The following is a 16,576-nucleotide window of genomic DNA, read 5'->3' as shown; positions in this document are numbered from 1 at the left end:
ATTAATTTTGTGAAAATATTACACAAATATGAGGAATACACATTTTTACCATAACGTAATGTACGTTTTGCCCCTTTGAAAATCTGGAGAACTAAGGGGTGAAATATAAGAAAACTGAAAGAATCATTTGGAAAATCTCCTCGAGCTTCAATCAGTTTCTAAATTAGATGTTTTGAGTGTATTTAAAATTAGGCTAACTACTTCATTCACTTCAAACCCATTACATAATACTAGTATTTAAGAAAAATGGTGAAAGACTGCAAATATGTTAAATAACAATTCTATTGATCTAGAAATGGAAATAACTGATTTTCATCCTAATTAAGATCAAGAATATCACAAAAAGCCATTTGAATAGTCCTAGAACAGAAAAATCATGAACAGTTAAACCTTTAAAAAGATAAATTCCTGCTTCCAATCTACTTAAAAATGTGAAAGAGGATTTTCAACAATGAACTTGTTAAAATCAATGTTTAGATACAGTATAACAAATCAACATCCCAACGACTGCAAGGATTTAGCCATAACATCGCATGTATCAGAGGCAAAAAAAAAAAAAAAAAAAAAAAAAAAAAAAAAAAAAAAACTCGCAGAAGAAATGCAGTGTTAAATTTCACATTAAAATACGATTTCCCTGTATTTAACTTTCATCTTGCTGAATTTTTTGTAAATAATGCAAAGAGTATACCTTTTCTTTAACATATTATACCACACATTTTTATACTTTGTGTAATGTATTTATAACTGAAATATTAAAAGTGCACTATATACTTGTAGCTCGCCAAAATTTTATAAACTCAAAATTGGCTCCCTTTAAGTTAAACTTGCACATAACTGCACTAAGGGAAGGAATGCAATTTTATTTCTTTTGTCTGTATTTGGTTTCATTTTCATATAAAAAGAGTTAAAAATAGGGTTATCTAATTTTGTTATCTAGGTAACAAAATTTAAACAGACATTTTCAGTAAAAATTACAGAATAAAAGATTTTGTTTCCCTGAAGATGCAACACCTTGCTATTCCAGGTATGGTACAGACTGCATACTGTCAGAAAGAAATTCCTTTTTATACAGGGAATCCATATACTTTAATCTGTTTTTACACAAGTACTGTTTATGACTAATGGTCCAGGAGTAAAATACTTTATAGTTAATCCATCTAAATTTTTATTATTTCCGGTCATCTGTATAGACTGTTTATTTATCATGACTAAACTACCAATCTGCATTCTAGATACCTCATATGATTCTTCAAGTCACGTTTCGTAGCCTATCATTTCTAATACAGCAGGTACTTGCTGAGCGCAGACTTGTAAAGCGTGATTTCGCGTATAGCAGTACCTTACAGGATTCCATTTAATTTGTCCACTGCTAGAATTTCATTCATACGTGGTTCAACAATCATCCATCAACACCAGAAAGAATTTATCTGCTACTTTAAACAATTTCCATAGACTGAAAATGAAGTTCAAAAAAATCTTACAAATCTCAAATGCAAAGCATTCCGAAGAATTTTCACATATGGAAGATAGAGAAGTCAAACAATGAATCAGAAAATTACAAAAGAAGAATTGGGTGCTTATAAAACCCCTTGACAATAAAAGCGCTCATTACGAAAAACAGCTTTTAACTGAAGATTAGATGAAGGAATCATTAAATAACAGAGAAGCAATGTCTGATCTTCTAGCGGAGATGGACACAATTAAAGAAAAAAATGGACACTTTAAAAGAGCTACTGGGAAATATGTGCTCTTTACAGCGACATGGTTACAGTTGCATCAGTCATTCTTATAAGCAAAAGACGTCAGCTTTTTCAAAAAATAATTCTGCCATGTATTTGCCAAGAGAACGAAAACAAGTCCTAAAGAAATTTTCAGAGTGCTTTTCAAAACCAAGTTGAAAGTTAGTCTGCAGAATTTTACTTCGATAATAATAAAACATCTCTGATTTTATTTCAAAATGAATTTTTTTTTTATCGATTTTAAAGAGATCTTCGCAAATTGGTTCATAAAACTTCACAACATGCCACAATTGTTCAGATTAGGGACAAAATATAATAAAGTATGCTTAAAACAACTAAGAAAAAGCACATTTTGAGCATCCTTAACAGAAGACAATTTGGCTCCACTAACTTTCTTTACAAGTATACATTAAATTTTTATTTACATTTCTTTTTTATTCAACACTTAACTTTCAATGGTTTTAAGAGAAACATCACTTGATAGAGAGACTCTAAATTCAGAAAAAAACTGAAATTTGGTTTATACCCAGGCAGTGCAATTACACTGGCCTGTTGGGAAGAGAAGACCCTGTTGGACATGGAAAATATTAGGCCACACAGAGAGGAAAATGTTTAGCCTCCTCCTCGTAATGCGAAAGGAGGCCACTTGGGAAAAAATTACACCACAGCAGTACTTTTGAAACCACTATGAAGCGACAGAACTCTAACAAATCTCAGACTTCTGATAATTATAGTGTGATTAACAGTTCAACCTCACTTCGAATATTACAATACAATATAGAGAAAGCACCAATTCAGACACTTCAATATGAAATTCAAAACCTACGAAATTAATGCACAAATGCTACCCTAAACATTAAAACATAATGTGACACGTTCATGTAAAATAAATAACTAGTAAAGCTCCAATATAAAGCAACATGTGAAAAGGGATGGACAAATTATAACATTGAAGTATTTCTAGTGGAAATAAAGTTGATATAAAACAAGACTTACCAGCCACAGATGTCTTTTTGCTCTGCATTATTCCCCCATTCTTTTCATCATCGTTCTTTTTCTTTCACGATATCACGTTCTGAATTCCAAGAGTGCACAAAAGTGATGACAAATTACACTAGAAGAGGCCAAAAGGGAAAAAAACAGGAATCATTAGATTTTAACTACTTCGATACACAAAGAGAAATATCTAAAACTTCAAGAGTCGCCTTCTTTGTTTTAAACTCCAGCAATGTGCTACATTGTTACTAAAAGCATGACTGCAATCGATAGAAAAGCTGATTTTCCTAATATGACAGAAGTACAGTAAGCGAAAGGGGTATTTAATATATGGGTACAACATGAATAATGAAAGAAAAAAAAATTAGACAGTTATTACGGATACACAGAATAAAAGGGATAATGATCTTCGAGAAGAGTAAATAATTGCAGCGCTGGTAGAAAGATGGCACCAAAAGACAAAGAGCAGGTAATTTTAAATCACAAATAAAGAAAATAAACATTACTGCTAGCTTTGAAGCAGGTGTTATATATTAAACTATCTAAATTCACACACAGAATTAGTGACATAAGAGATCAAAATAGAGTAATTAAACTTGCAATACATTAATATTAAAAGAGCTATACGTATATACTTTTAAAGATTTTTTTAAAAAAAGGGCACAAAAACACCTCTCTAAAAACAGACTTGGAAGAACATCTTGGAAACAAAAGTCGTATACCATAAAAGAAATATTTCATTCAGAATTTTAACGTAAGAACCGTTTCTAATTTCAAGTTCTCTACTTAGGTACTCTCATTCATGAGAGAGGACAGCTTAGTGCGATATACCAGAAATTATCTTGAAATATTACCAGGTGACTTTAATGTAATTATAGAAATATTTCGCTCAGGGAAAGACATTGTGTAGCTGCCCGGGTTCGAGCCCAGCTTTAATATAGCAAGCTAAAACACATCAAATGCCATTGAATGATACAGCATTTTGAAATGTTACAAAAAATTCAAATGCAATTTCGTGGAAGAGCTATTGCAATTACCTACATACTAAAATTTTGACCAAAAATTCAAGAAAACTAAGATACTCCTTTATCTTTCGAAGGAATCAAAGTCATATACTAATGTAGGGATGCTCAACCTATTGTACTATGAAACCTACACATAGGAATGAAATTTTGTCACCTATGTGAGATGTCCAATACCGAGAAATTCCGTAAATTGTAGAATAGAACCTGCGTCTGAAAACAGACGAAAGGTAAAACATTATTCAAATACTTTACCTTTAGCCTTGAAGCAGGTGTTCTATATTAAACTGTGTTAATTCACATACAGAATTAGTAATATAATAGCTCAAAATATTTTAAGAACCAAACACGCATTAAATAAACATTAAAAAATCTATATACGTTTATTAGTGTTACGAGGGTTTATTCTGAAATATTATAAGGTCACTTTCAAAGAAATGATAGAACTTTTCACTCAGGGAAGGGACATTCTGTCTGGCTGCCCGGGTTCCATCCCAGCTTCTGTTACAAAAGTTTCATAGAAGAATTTTAAAAATCCGGAAACGAAACTTATGAAGAAATTATTGAACATACCTGGTTCTATGATTTAGCCATTCTTACAGACATAGTAACTAAATCTTAAATTTGAGGGAGGGGGCGAGAGAACTAAACTAAAGTCTTTGAATTAAAGGGTATTATAAATTCATTTTAAATCAAAATTAATTTTGTGAAAATATTACACAAATATGAGGAATACACATTTTTACCATAACGTAATGTACGTTTTGCCCCTTTGAAAATCTGGAGAACTAAGGGGTGAAATATAAGAAAACTGAAAGAATCATTTGGAAAATCTCCTCGAGCTTCAATCAGTTTCTAAATTAGATGTTTTGAGTGTATTTAAAATTAGGCTAACTACTTCATTCACTTCAAACCCATTACATAATACTAGTATTTAAGAAAAATGGTGAAAGACTGCAAATATGTTAAATAACAATTCTATTGATCTAGAAATGGAAATAACTGATTTTCATCCTAATTAAGATCAAGAATATCACAAAAAGCCATTTGAATAGTCCTAGAACAGAAAAATCATGAACAGTTAAACCTTTAAAAAGATAAATTCCTGCTTCCAATCTACTTAAAAATGTGAAAGAGGATTTTCAACAATGAACTTGTTAAAATCAATGTTTAGATACAGTATAACAAATCAACATCCCAACGACTGCAAGGATTTAGCCATAACATCGCATGTATCAGAGGCAAAAAAAAAAAAAAAAAAAAAAAAAAAAAAAAAAAAAAAAACTCGCAGAAGAAATGCAGTGTTAAATTTCACATTAAAATACGATTTCCCTGTATTTAACTTTCATCTTGCTGAATTTTTTGTAAATAATGCAAAGAGTATACCTTTTCTTTAACATATTATACCACACATTTTTATACTTTGTGTAATGTATTTATAACTGAAATATTAAAAGTGCACTATATACTTGTAGCTCGCCAAAATTTTATAAACTCAAAATTGGCTCCCTTTAAGTTAAACTTGCACATAACTGCACTAAGGGAAGGAATGCAATTTTATTTCTTTTGTCTGTATTTGGTTTCATTTTCATATAAAAAGAGTTAAAAATAGGGTTATCTAATTTTGTTATCTAGGTAACAAAATTTAAACAGACATTTTCAGTAAAAATTACAGAATAAAAGATTTTGTTTCCCTGAAGATGCAACACCTTGCTATTCCAGGTATGGTACAGACTGCATACTGTCAGAAAGAAATTCCTTTTTATACAGGGAATCCATATACTTTAATCTGTTTTTACACAAGTACTGTTTATGACTAATGGTCCAGGAGTAAAATACTTTATAGTTAATCCATCTAAATTTTTATTATTTCCGGTCATCTGTATAGACTGTTTATTTATCATGACTAAACTACCAATCTGCATTCTAGATACCTCATATGATTCTTCAAGTCACGTTTCGTAGCCTATCATTTCTAATACAGCAGGTACTTGCTGAGCGCAGGCTTGTAAAGCGTGATTTCGCGTATAGCAGTACCTTACAGGATTCCATTTAATTTGTCCACTGCTAGAATTTCATTCATACGTGGTTCAACAATCATCCATCAACACCAGAAAGAATTTATCTGCTACTTTAAACAATTTCCATAGACTGAAAATGAAGTTCAAAAAAATCTTACAAATCTCAAATGCAAAGCATTCCGAAGAATTTTCACATATGGAAGATAGAGAAGTCAAACAATGAATCAGAAAATTACAAAAGAAGAATTGGGTGCTTATAAAACCCCTTGACAATAAAAGCGCTCATTACGAAAAACAGCTTTTAACTGAAGATTAGATGAAGGAATCATTAAATAACAGAGAAGCAATGTCTGATCTTCTAGCGGAGATGGACACAATTAAAGAAAAAAATGGACACTTTAAAAGAGCTACTGGGAAATATGTGCTCTTTACAGCGACATGGTTACAGTTGCATCAGTCATTCTTATAAGCAAAAGACGTCAGCTTTTTCAAAAAATAATTCTGCCATGTATTTGCCAAGAGAACGAAAACAAGTCCTAAAGAAATTTTCAGAGTGCTTTTCAAAACCAAGTTGAAAGTTAGTCTGCAGAATTTTACTTCGATAATAATAAAACATCTCTGATTTTATTTCAAAATGAATTTTTTTTTTATCGATTTTAAAGAGATCTTCGCAAATTGGTTCATAAAACTTCACAACATGCCACAATTGTTCAGATTAGGGACAAAATATAATAAAGTATGCTTAAAACAACTAAGAAAAAGCACATTTTGAGCATCCTTAACAGAAGACAATTTGGCTCCACTAACTTTCTTTACAAGTATACATTAAATTTTTATTTACATTTCTTTTTTATTCAACACTTAACTTTCAATGGTTTTAAGAGAAACATCACTTGATAGAGAGACTCTAAATTCAGAAAAAAACTGAAATTTGGTTTATACCCAGGCAGTGCAATTACACTGGCCTGTTGGGAAGAGAAGACCCTGTTGGACATGGAAAATATTAGGCCACACAGAGAGGAAAATGTTTAGCCTCCTCCTCGTAATGCGAAAGGAGGCCACTTGGGAAAAAATTACACCACAGCAGTACTTTTGAAACCACTATGAAGCGACAGAACTCTAACAAATCTCAGACTTCTGATAATTATAGTGTGATTAACAGTTCAACCTCACTTCGAATATTACAATACAATATAGAGAAAGCACCAATTCAGACACTTCAATATGAAATTCAAAACCTACGAAATTAATGCACAAATGCTACCCTAAACATTAAAACATAATGTGACACGTTCATGTAAAATAAATAACTAGTAAAGCTCCAATATAAAGCAACATGTGAAAAGGGATGGACAAATTATAACATTGAAGTATTTCTAGTGGAAATAAAGTTGATATAAAACAAGACTTACCAGCCACAGATGTCTTTTTGCTCTGCATTATTCCCCCATTCTTTTCATCATCGTTCTTTTTCTTTCACGATATCACGTTCTGAATTCCAAGAGTGCACAAAAGTGATGACAAATTACACTAGAAGAGGCCAAAAGGGAAAAAAACAGGAATCATTAGATTTTAACTACTTCGATACACAAAGAGAAATATCTAAAACTTCAAGAGTCGCCTTCTTTGTTTTAAACTCCAGCAATGTGCTACATTGTTACTAAAAGCATGACTGCAATCGATAGAAAAGCTGATTTTCCTAATATGACAGAAGTACAGTAAGCGAAAGGGGTATTTAATATATGGGTACAACATGAATAATGAAAGAAAAAAAAATTAGACAGTTATTACGGATACACAGAATAAAAGGGATAATGATCTTCGAGAAGAGTAAATAATTGCAGCGCTGGTAGAAAGATGGCACCAAAAGACAAAGAGCAGGTAATTTTAAATCACAAATAAAGAAAATAAACATTACTGCTAGCTTTGAAGCAGGTGTTATATATTAAACTATCTAAATTCACACACAGAATTAGTGACATAAGAGATCAAAATAGAGTAATTAAACTTGCAATACATTAATATTAAAAGAGCTATACGTATATACTTTTAAAGATTTTTTTAAAAAAAGGGCACAAAAACACCTCTCTAAAAACAGACTTGGAAGAACATCTTGGAAACAAAAGTCGTATACCATAAAAGAAATATTTCATTCAGAATTTTAACGTAAGAACCGTTTCTAATTTCAAGTTCTCTACTTAGGTACTCTCATTCATGAGAGAGGACAGCTTAGTGCGATATACCAGAAATTATCTTGAAATATTACCAGGTGACTTTAATGTAATTATAGAAATATTTCGCTCAGGGAAAGACATTGTGTAGTTGCCCGGGTTCGAGCCCAGCTTTAATATAGCAAGCTAAAACACATCAAATGCCATTGAATGATACAGCATTTTGAAATGTTACAAAAAATTCAAATGCAATTTCGTGGAAGAGCTATTGCAATTACCTACATACTAAAATTTTGACCAAAAATTCAAGAAAACTAAGATACTCCTTTATCTTTCGAAGGAATCAAAGTCATATACTAATGTAGGGATGCTCAACCTATTGTACTATGAAACCTACACATAGGAATGAAATTTTGTCACCTATGTGAGATGTCCAATACCGAGAAATTCCGTAAATTGTAGAATAGAACCTGCGTCTGAAAACAGACGAAAGGTAAAACATTATTCAAATACTTTACCTTTAGCCTTGAAGCAGGTGTTCTATATTAAACTGTGTTAATTCACATACAGAATTAGTAATATAATAGCTCAAAATATTTTAAGAACCAAACACGCATTAAATAAACATTAAAAAATCTATATACGTTTATTAGTGTTACGAGGGTTTATTCTGAAATATTATAAGGTCACTTTCAAAGAAATGATAGAACTTTTCACTCAGGGAAGGGACATTCTGTCTGGCTGCCCGGGTTCCATCCCAGCTTCTGTTACAAAAGTTTCATAGAAGAATTTTAAAAATCCAGAAACGAAACTTATGAAGAAATTATTGAACATACCTGGTTCTATGATTTAGCCATTCTTACAGACATAGTAACTAAATCTTAAATTTGAGGGAGGGGGCGAGAGAACTAAACTAAAGTCTTTGAATTAAAGGGTATTATAAATTCATTTTAAATCAAAATTAATTTTGTGAAAATATTACACAAATATGAGGAATATACATTTTTACCATAACGTAATGTACGTTTTGCCCCTTTGAAAATCTGGAGAACTAAGGGGTGAAATATAAGAAAACTGAAAGAATCATTTGGAAAATCTCCTCGAGCTTCAATCAGTTTCTAAATTAGATGTTTTGAGTGTATTTAAAATTAGGCTAACTACTTCATTCACTTCAAACCCATTACATAATACTAGTATTTAAGAAAAATGGTGAAAGACTGCAAATATGTTAAATAACAATTCTATTGATCTAGAAATGGAAATAACTGATTTTCATCCTAATTAAGATCAAGAATATCACAAAAAGCCATTTGAATAGTCCTAGAACAGAAAAATCATGAACAGTTAAACCTTTAAAAAGATAAATTCCTGCTTCCAATCTACTTAAAAATGTGAAAGAGGATTTTCAACAATGAACTTGTTAAAATCAATGTTTAGATACAGTATAACAAATCAACATCCCAACGACTGCAAGGATTTAGCCATAACATCGCATGTATCAGAGGCAAAAAAAAAAAAAAAAAAACTCGCAGAAGAAATGCAGTGTTAAATTTCACATTAAAATACGATTTCCCTGTATTTAACTTTCATCTTGCTGAATTTTTTGTAAATAATGCAAAGAGTATACCTTTTCTTTAACATATTATACCACACATTTTTATACTTTGTGTAATGTATTTATAACTGAAATATTAAAAGTGCACTATATACTTGTAGCTCGCCAAAATTTTATAAACTCAAAATTGGCTCCCTTTAAGTTAAACTTGCACATAACTGCACTAAGGGAAGGAATGCAATTTTATTTCTTTTGTCTGTATTTGGTTTCATTTTCATATAAAAAGAGTTAAAAATAGGGTTATCTAATTTTGTTATCTAGGTAACAAAATTTAAACAGACATTTTCAGTAAAAATTACAGAATAAAAGATTTTGTTTCCCTGAAGATGCAACACCTTGCTATTCCAGGTATGGTACAGACTGCATACTGTCAGAAAGAAATTCCTTTTTATACAGGGAATCCATATACTTTAATCTGTTTTTACACAAGTACTGTTTATGACTAATGGTCCAGGAGTAAAATACTTTATAGTTAATCCATCTAAATTTTTATTATTTCCGGTCATCTGTATAGACTGTTTATTTATCATGACTAAACTACCAATCTGCATTCTAGATACCTCATATGATTCTTCAAGTCACGTTTCGTAGCCTATCATTTCTAATACAGCAGGTACTTGCTGAGCGCAGACTTGTAAAGCGTGATTTCGCGTATAGCAGTACCTTACAGGATTCCATTTAATTTGTCCACTGCTAGAATTTCATTCATACGTGGTTCAACAATCATCCATCAACACCAGAAAGAATTTATCTGCTACTTTAAACAATTTCCATAGACTGAAAATGAAGTTCAAAAAAATCTTACAAATCTCAAATGCAAAGCATTCCGAAGAATTTTCACATATGGAAGATAGAGAAGTCAAACAATGAATCAGAAAATTACAAAAGAAGAATTGGGTGCTTATAAAACCCCTTGACAATAAAAGCGCTCATTACGAAAAACAGCTTTTAACTGAAGATTAGATGAAGGAATCATTAAATAACAGAGAAGCAATGTCTGATCTTCTAGCGGAGATGGACACAATTAAAGAAAAAAATGGACACTTTAAAAGAGCTACTGGGAAATATGTGCTCTTTACAGCGACATGGTTACAGTTGCATCAGTCATTCTTATAAGCAAAAGACGTCAGCTTTTTCAAAAAATAATTCTGCCATGTATTTGCCAAGAGAACGAAAACAAGTCCTAAAGAAATTTTCAGAGTGCTTTTCAAAACCAAGTTGAAAGTTAGTCTGCAGAATTTTACTTCGATAATAATAAAACATCTCTGATTTTATTTCAAAATGAATTTTTTTTTTTATCGATTTTAAAGAGATCTTCGCAAATTGGTTCATAAAACTTCACAACATGCCACAATTTTTCAGATTAGGGACAAAATATAATAAAGTATGCTTAAAACAACTAAGAAAAAGCACATTTTGAGCATCCTTAACAGAAGACAATTTGGCTCCACTAACGTTTTTACAAGTATACATTAAATTTTTATTTACATTTCTTTTTTATTCAACACTTAACTTTCAATGGTTTTAAGAGAAACATCACTTGATAGAGAGACTCTAAATTCAGAAAAAAACTGAAACAAATTTGGTTTATACCCAGGCAGTGCAATTACACTGGCCTGTTGGGAAGAGAAGACCCTGTTGGACATGGAAAATATTAGGCCACACAGAGAGGAAAATGTTTAGCCTCCTCCTCGTAATGCGAAAGGAGGCCACTTGGGAAAAAATTACACCACAGCAGTACTTTTGAAACCACTATGAAGCAACAGAACTCTAACAAATCTCAGACTTCTGATAATTATAGTGTGATTAACAGTTCAACCTCACTTCGAATATTACAATACAATATAGAGAAAGCACCAATTCAGACACTTCAATATGAAATTCAAAACCTACGAAATTAATGCACAAATGCTACCCTAAACATTAAAACATAATGTGACACGTTCATGTAAAATAAATAACTAGTAAAGCTCCAATATAAAGCAACATGTGAAAAGGGATGGACAAATTATAACATTCAAGTATTTCTAGTGGAAATAAAGTTGATATAAAACAAGACTTACCAGCCACAGATGTCTTTTTGCTCTGCATTATTCCCCCATTCTTTTCATCATCGTTCTTTTTCTTTCACGATATCATGTTCTGAATTCCAAGAGTGCACAAAAGTGATGACAAATTACACTAGAAGAGGCCAAAAGGGAAAAAAACAGGAATCATTAGATTTTAACTACTTCGATACACAAAGAGAAATATCTAAAACTTCAAGAGTCGCCTTCTTTGTTTTAAACTCCAGCAATGTGCTACATTGTTACTAAAAGCATGACTGCAATCGATAGAAAAGCTGATTTTCCTAATATGACAGAAGTACAGTAAGCGAAAGGGGTATTTAATATATGGGTACAACATGAATAATGAAAGAAAAAAAAATTAGACAGTTATTACGGATACACAGAATAAAAGGGATAATGATCTTCGAGAAGAGTAAATAATTGCAGCGCTGGTAGAAAGATGGCACCAAAAGACAAAGAGCAGGTAATTTTAAATCACAAATAAAGAAAATAAACATTACTGCTAGCTTTGAAGCAGGTGTTATATATTAAACTATCTAAATTCACACACAGAATTAGTGACATAAGAGATCAAAATAGAGTAATTAAACTTGCAATACATTAATATTAAAAGAGCTATACGTATATACTTTTAAAGATTTTTTTAAAAAAAGGGCACAAAAACACCTCTCTAAAAACAGACTTGGAAGAACATCTTGGAAACAAAAGTCGTATACCATAAAAGAAATATTTCATTCAGAATTTTAACGTAAGAACCGTTTCTAATTTCAAGTTCTCTACTTAGGTACTCTCATTCATGAGAGAGGACAGCTTAGTGCGATATACCAGAAATTATCTTGAAATATTACCAGGTGACTTTAATGTAATTATAGAAATATTTCGCTCAGGGAAAGACATTGTGTAGCTGCCCGGGTTCGAGCCCAGCTTTAATATAGCAAGCTAAAACACATCAAATGCCATTGAATGATACAGCATTTTGAAATGTTACAAAAAATTCAAATGCAATTTCGTGGAAGAGCTATTGCAATTACCTACATACTAAAATTTTGACCAAAAATTCAAGAAAACTAAGATACTCCTTTATCTTTCGAAGGAATCAAAGTCATATACTAATGTAGGGATGCTCAACCTATTGTACTATGAAACCTACACATAGGAATGAAATTTTGTCACCTATGTGAGATGTCCAATACCGAGAAATTCCGTAAATTGTAGAATAGAACCTGCGTCTGAAAACAGACGAAAGGTAAAACATTATTCAAATACTTTACCTTTAGCCTTGAAGCAGGTGTTCTATATTAAACTGTGTTAATTCACATACAGAATTAGTAATATAATAGCTCAAAATATTTTAAGAACCAAACACGCATTAAATAAACATTAAAAAATCTATATACGTTTATTAGTGTTACGAGGGTTTATTCTGAAATATTATAAGGTCACTTTCAAAGAAATGATAGAACTTTTCACTCAGGGAAGGGACATTCTGTCTGGCTGCCCGGGTTCCATCCCAGCTTCTGTTACAAAAGTTTCATAGAAGAATTTTAAAAATCCAGAAACGAAACTTATGAAGAAATTATTGAACATACCTGGTTCTATGATTTAGCCATTCTTACAGACATAGTAACTAAATCTTAAATTTGAGGGAGGGGGCGAGAGAACTAAACTAAAGTCTTTGAATTAAAGGGTATTATAAATTCATTTTAAATCAAAATTAATTTTGTGAAAATATTACACAAATATGAGGAATATACATTTTTACCATAACGTAATGTACGTTTTGCCCCTTTGAAAATCTGGAGAACTAAGGGGTGAAATATAAGAAAACTGAAAGAATCATTTGGAAAATCTCCTCGAGCTTCAATCAGTTTCTAAATTAGATGTTTCGAGTGTATTTAAAATTAGGCTAACTACTTCATTCACTTCAAACCCATTACATAATACTAGTATTTAAGAAAAATGGTGAAAGACTGCAAATATGTTAAATAACAATTCTATTGATCTAGAAATGGAAATAACTGATTTTCATCCTAATTAAGATCAAGAATATCACAAAAAGCCATTTGAATAGTCCTAGAACAGAAAAATCATGAACAGTTAAACCTTTAAAACGATAAATTCCTGCTTCCAATCTACTTAAAAATGTGAAAGAGGATTTTCAACAATGAACTTGTTAAAATCAATGTTTAGATACAGTATAACAAATCAACATCCCAACGACTGCAAGGATTTAGCCATAACATCGCATGTATCAGAGGGAAAAAAAAAAAAAAAAACTCGCAGAAGAAATGCAGTGTTAAATTTCACATTAAAATAAGATTTCCCTGTATTTAACTTTCATCTTGCTGAATTTTTTGTAAATAATGCAAAGAGTATACCTTTTCTTTAACATATTATACCACACATTTTTATACTTTGTGTAATGTATTTATAACTGAAATATTAAAAGTGCACTATATACTTGTAGCTCGCCAAAATTTTATAAACTCAAAATTGGCTCCCTTTAAGTTAAACTTGCACATAACTGCACTAAGGGAAGGAATGCAATTTTATTTCTTTTGTCTTTATTTGGTTTCATTTTCATATAAAAAGAGTTAAAAATAGGGTTATCTAATTTTGTTATCTAGGTAACAAAATTTAAACAGACATTTTCAGTAAAAATTACAGAATAAAAGATTTTGTTTCCCTGAAGATGCAACACCTCGCTATTCCAGGTATCGTACAGACTGCATACTGTCAGAAAGAAATTCCTTTTTATACAAGGAATCCATATACTTTAATCTGTTTTTACACAAGTACTGTTTATGACTAATGGTCCAGGAGTAAAATACTTTATAGTTAATCCATCTAAATTTTTATTATTTCCGGTCATCTGTATAGACTGTTTATTTATCATGACTAAACTACCAATCTGCATTCTAGATACCTCATATGATTCTTCAAGTCACGTTTCGTAGCCTATCATTTCTAATACAGCAGGTACTTGCTGAGCGCAGACTTGTAAAGCGTGATTTCGCGTATAGCAGTACCTTACAGGATTCCATTTAATTTGTCCACTGCTAGAATTTCATTCATACCTGGTTCAACAATCATCCATCAACACCAGAAAGAATTTATCTGCTACTTTAAACAATTTCCATAGACTGAAAATGAAGTTCAAAAAAATCTTACAAATCTCAAATGCAAAGCATTCCGAAGAATTTTCACATATGGAAGATAGAGAAGTCAAACAAGGAATCAGAAAATTACAAAAGAAGAATTGGGTGCTTATAAAACCCCTTGACAATAAAAGCACTCATTACGAGAAACAGCTTTTAACTGAAGATTAGATGAAGGAATCATTAAATAACAGAGAAGCAATGTCTGATCTTCTAGCGGAGATGGACACAATTAAAGAAAAAAACGGACACTTTAAAAGAGCTACTGGGAAATATGTGCTCTTTACAGCGACATGGTTACAGTTGCATCAGTCATTCTTATAAGCAAAAGACGTCAGCTTTTTCAAAAAATAATTCTGCCATGTATTTGCCAAGAGAACGAAAACATGTCCTAAAGAAACTTTCAGACTGCTTTTCAAAACCAAGTTGAAAGTTAGTCTGCAGAATTTTACTTCGATAATAATAAAACATCTCTGATTTTATTTCAAAATGAATTTTTTTTTTTATCGATTTTAAAGAGATCTTCGCAAATTGGTTCATAAAACTTCACAACATGCCACAATTGTTCAGATTAGGGACAAAATATAATAAAGTATGCTTAAAACAACTAAGAAAAAGCACATTTTGAGCATCCTTAACAGAAGACAATTTGGCTCCACTAACTTTCTTTACAAGTATACATTAAATTTTTATTTACATTTCTTTTTTATTCAACACTTAACTTTCAATGGTTTTAAGAGAAACATCACTTGATAGAGAGACTCTAAATTCAGAAAAAAACTGAAACAAATTTGGTTTATACCCAGGCAGTGCAATTACACTGGCCTGTTGGGAAGAGAAGACCCTGTTGGACATGGAAAATATTAGGCCACACAGAGAGGAAAATGTTTAGCCTCCTCCTCGTAATGCGAAAGGAGGCCACTTGGGAAAAAATTACACCACAGCAGTACTTTTGAAACCACTAGGAAGCAACAGAACTCTAACAAATCTCAGACTTCTGATAATTATAGTGTGATTAACAGTTCAACCTCACTTCGAATATTACAATACAATATAGAGAAAGCACCAATTCAGACACTTCAATATGAAATTCAAAACCTACGAAATTAATGCACAAATGCTACCCTAAACATTAAAACATAATGTGACACGTTCATGTAAAATAAATAACTAGTAAAGCTCCAATATAAAGCAACATGTGAAAAGGGATGGACAAATTATAACATTCAAGTATTTCTAGTGGAAATAAAGTTGATATAAAACAAGACTTACCAGCCACAGATGTCTTTTTGCTCTGCATTATTCCCCCATTCTTTTCATCATCGTTCTTTTTCTTTCACGATATCATGTTCTGAATTCCAAGAGTGCACAAAAGTGATGACAAATTACACTAGAAGAGGCCAAAAGGGAAAAAAACAGGAATCATTAGATTTTAACTACTTCGATACACAAAGAGAAATATCTAAAACTTCAAGAGTCGCCTTCTTTGTTTTAAACTCCAGCAATGTGCTACATTGTTACTAAAAGCATGACTGCAATCGATAGAAAAGCTGATTTTCCTAATATGACAGAAGTACAGTAAGCGAAAGGGGTATTTAATATATGGGTACACCATGAATAATGAAAGAAAAAAAAATTAGACAGTTATTACGGATACACAGAATAAAAGGGATAATGATCTTCGAGAAGAGTAAATAATTGCAGCGCTGGTAGAAAGATGGCACCAAAAGACAAAGAGCAGGTAATTTTAAATCACAAATAAAGAAAATAAACATTACTGCTAGC

Source organism: Stegodyphus dumicola, chromosome X1, assembly GCF_044657685.1.
Source record: "Stegodyphus dumicola isolate Sdum_Otavi_A_Nest chromosome X1, ASM4465768v1".
Classification (NCBI taxonomy): domain Eukaryota; kingdom Metazoa; phylum Arthropoda; class Arachnida; order Araneae; family Eresidae; genus Stegodyphus; species Stegodyphus dumicola.
The sequence above is the reverse complement of the archived record's forward strand: the minus strand, read 5'-3'. Positions refer to the sequence as shown.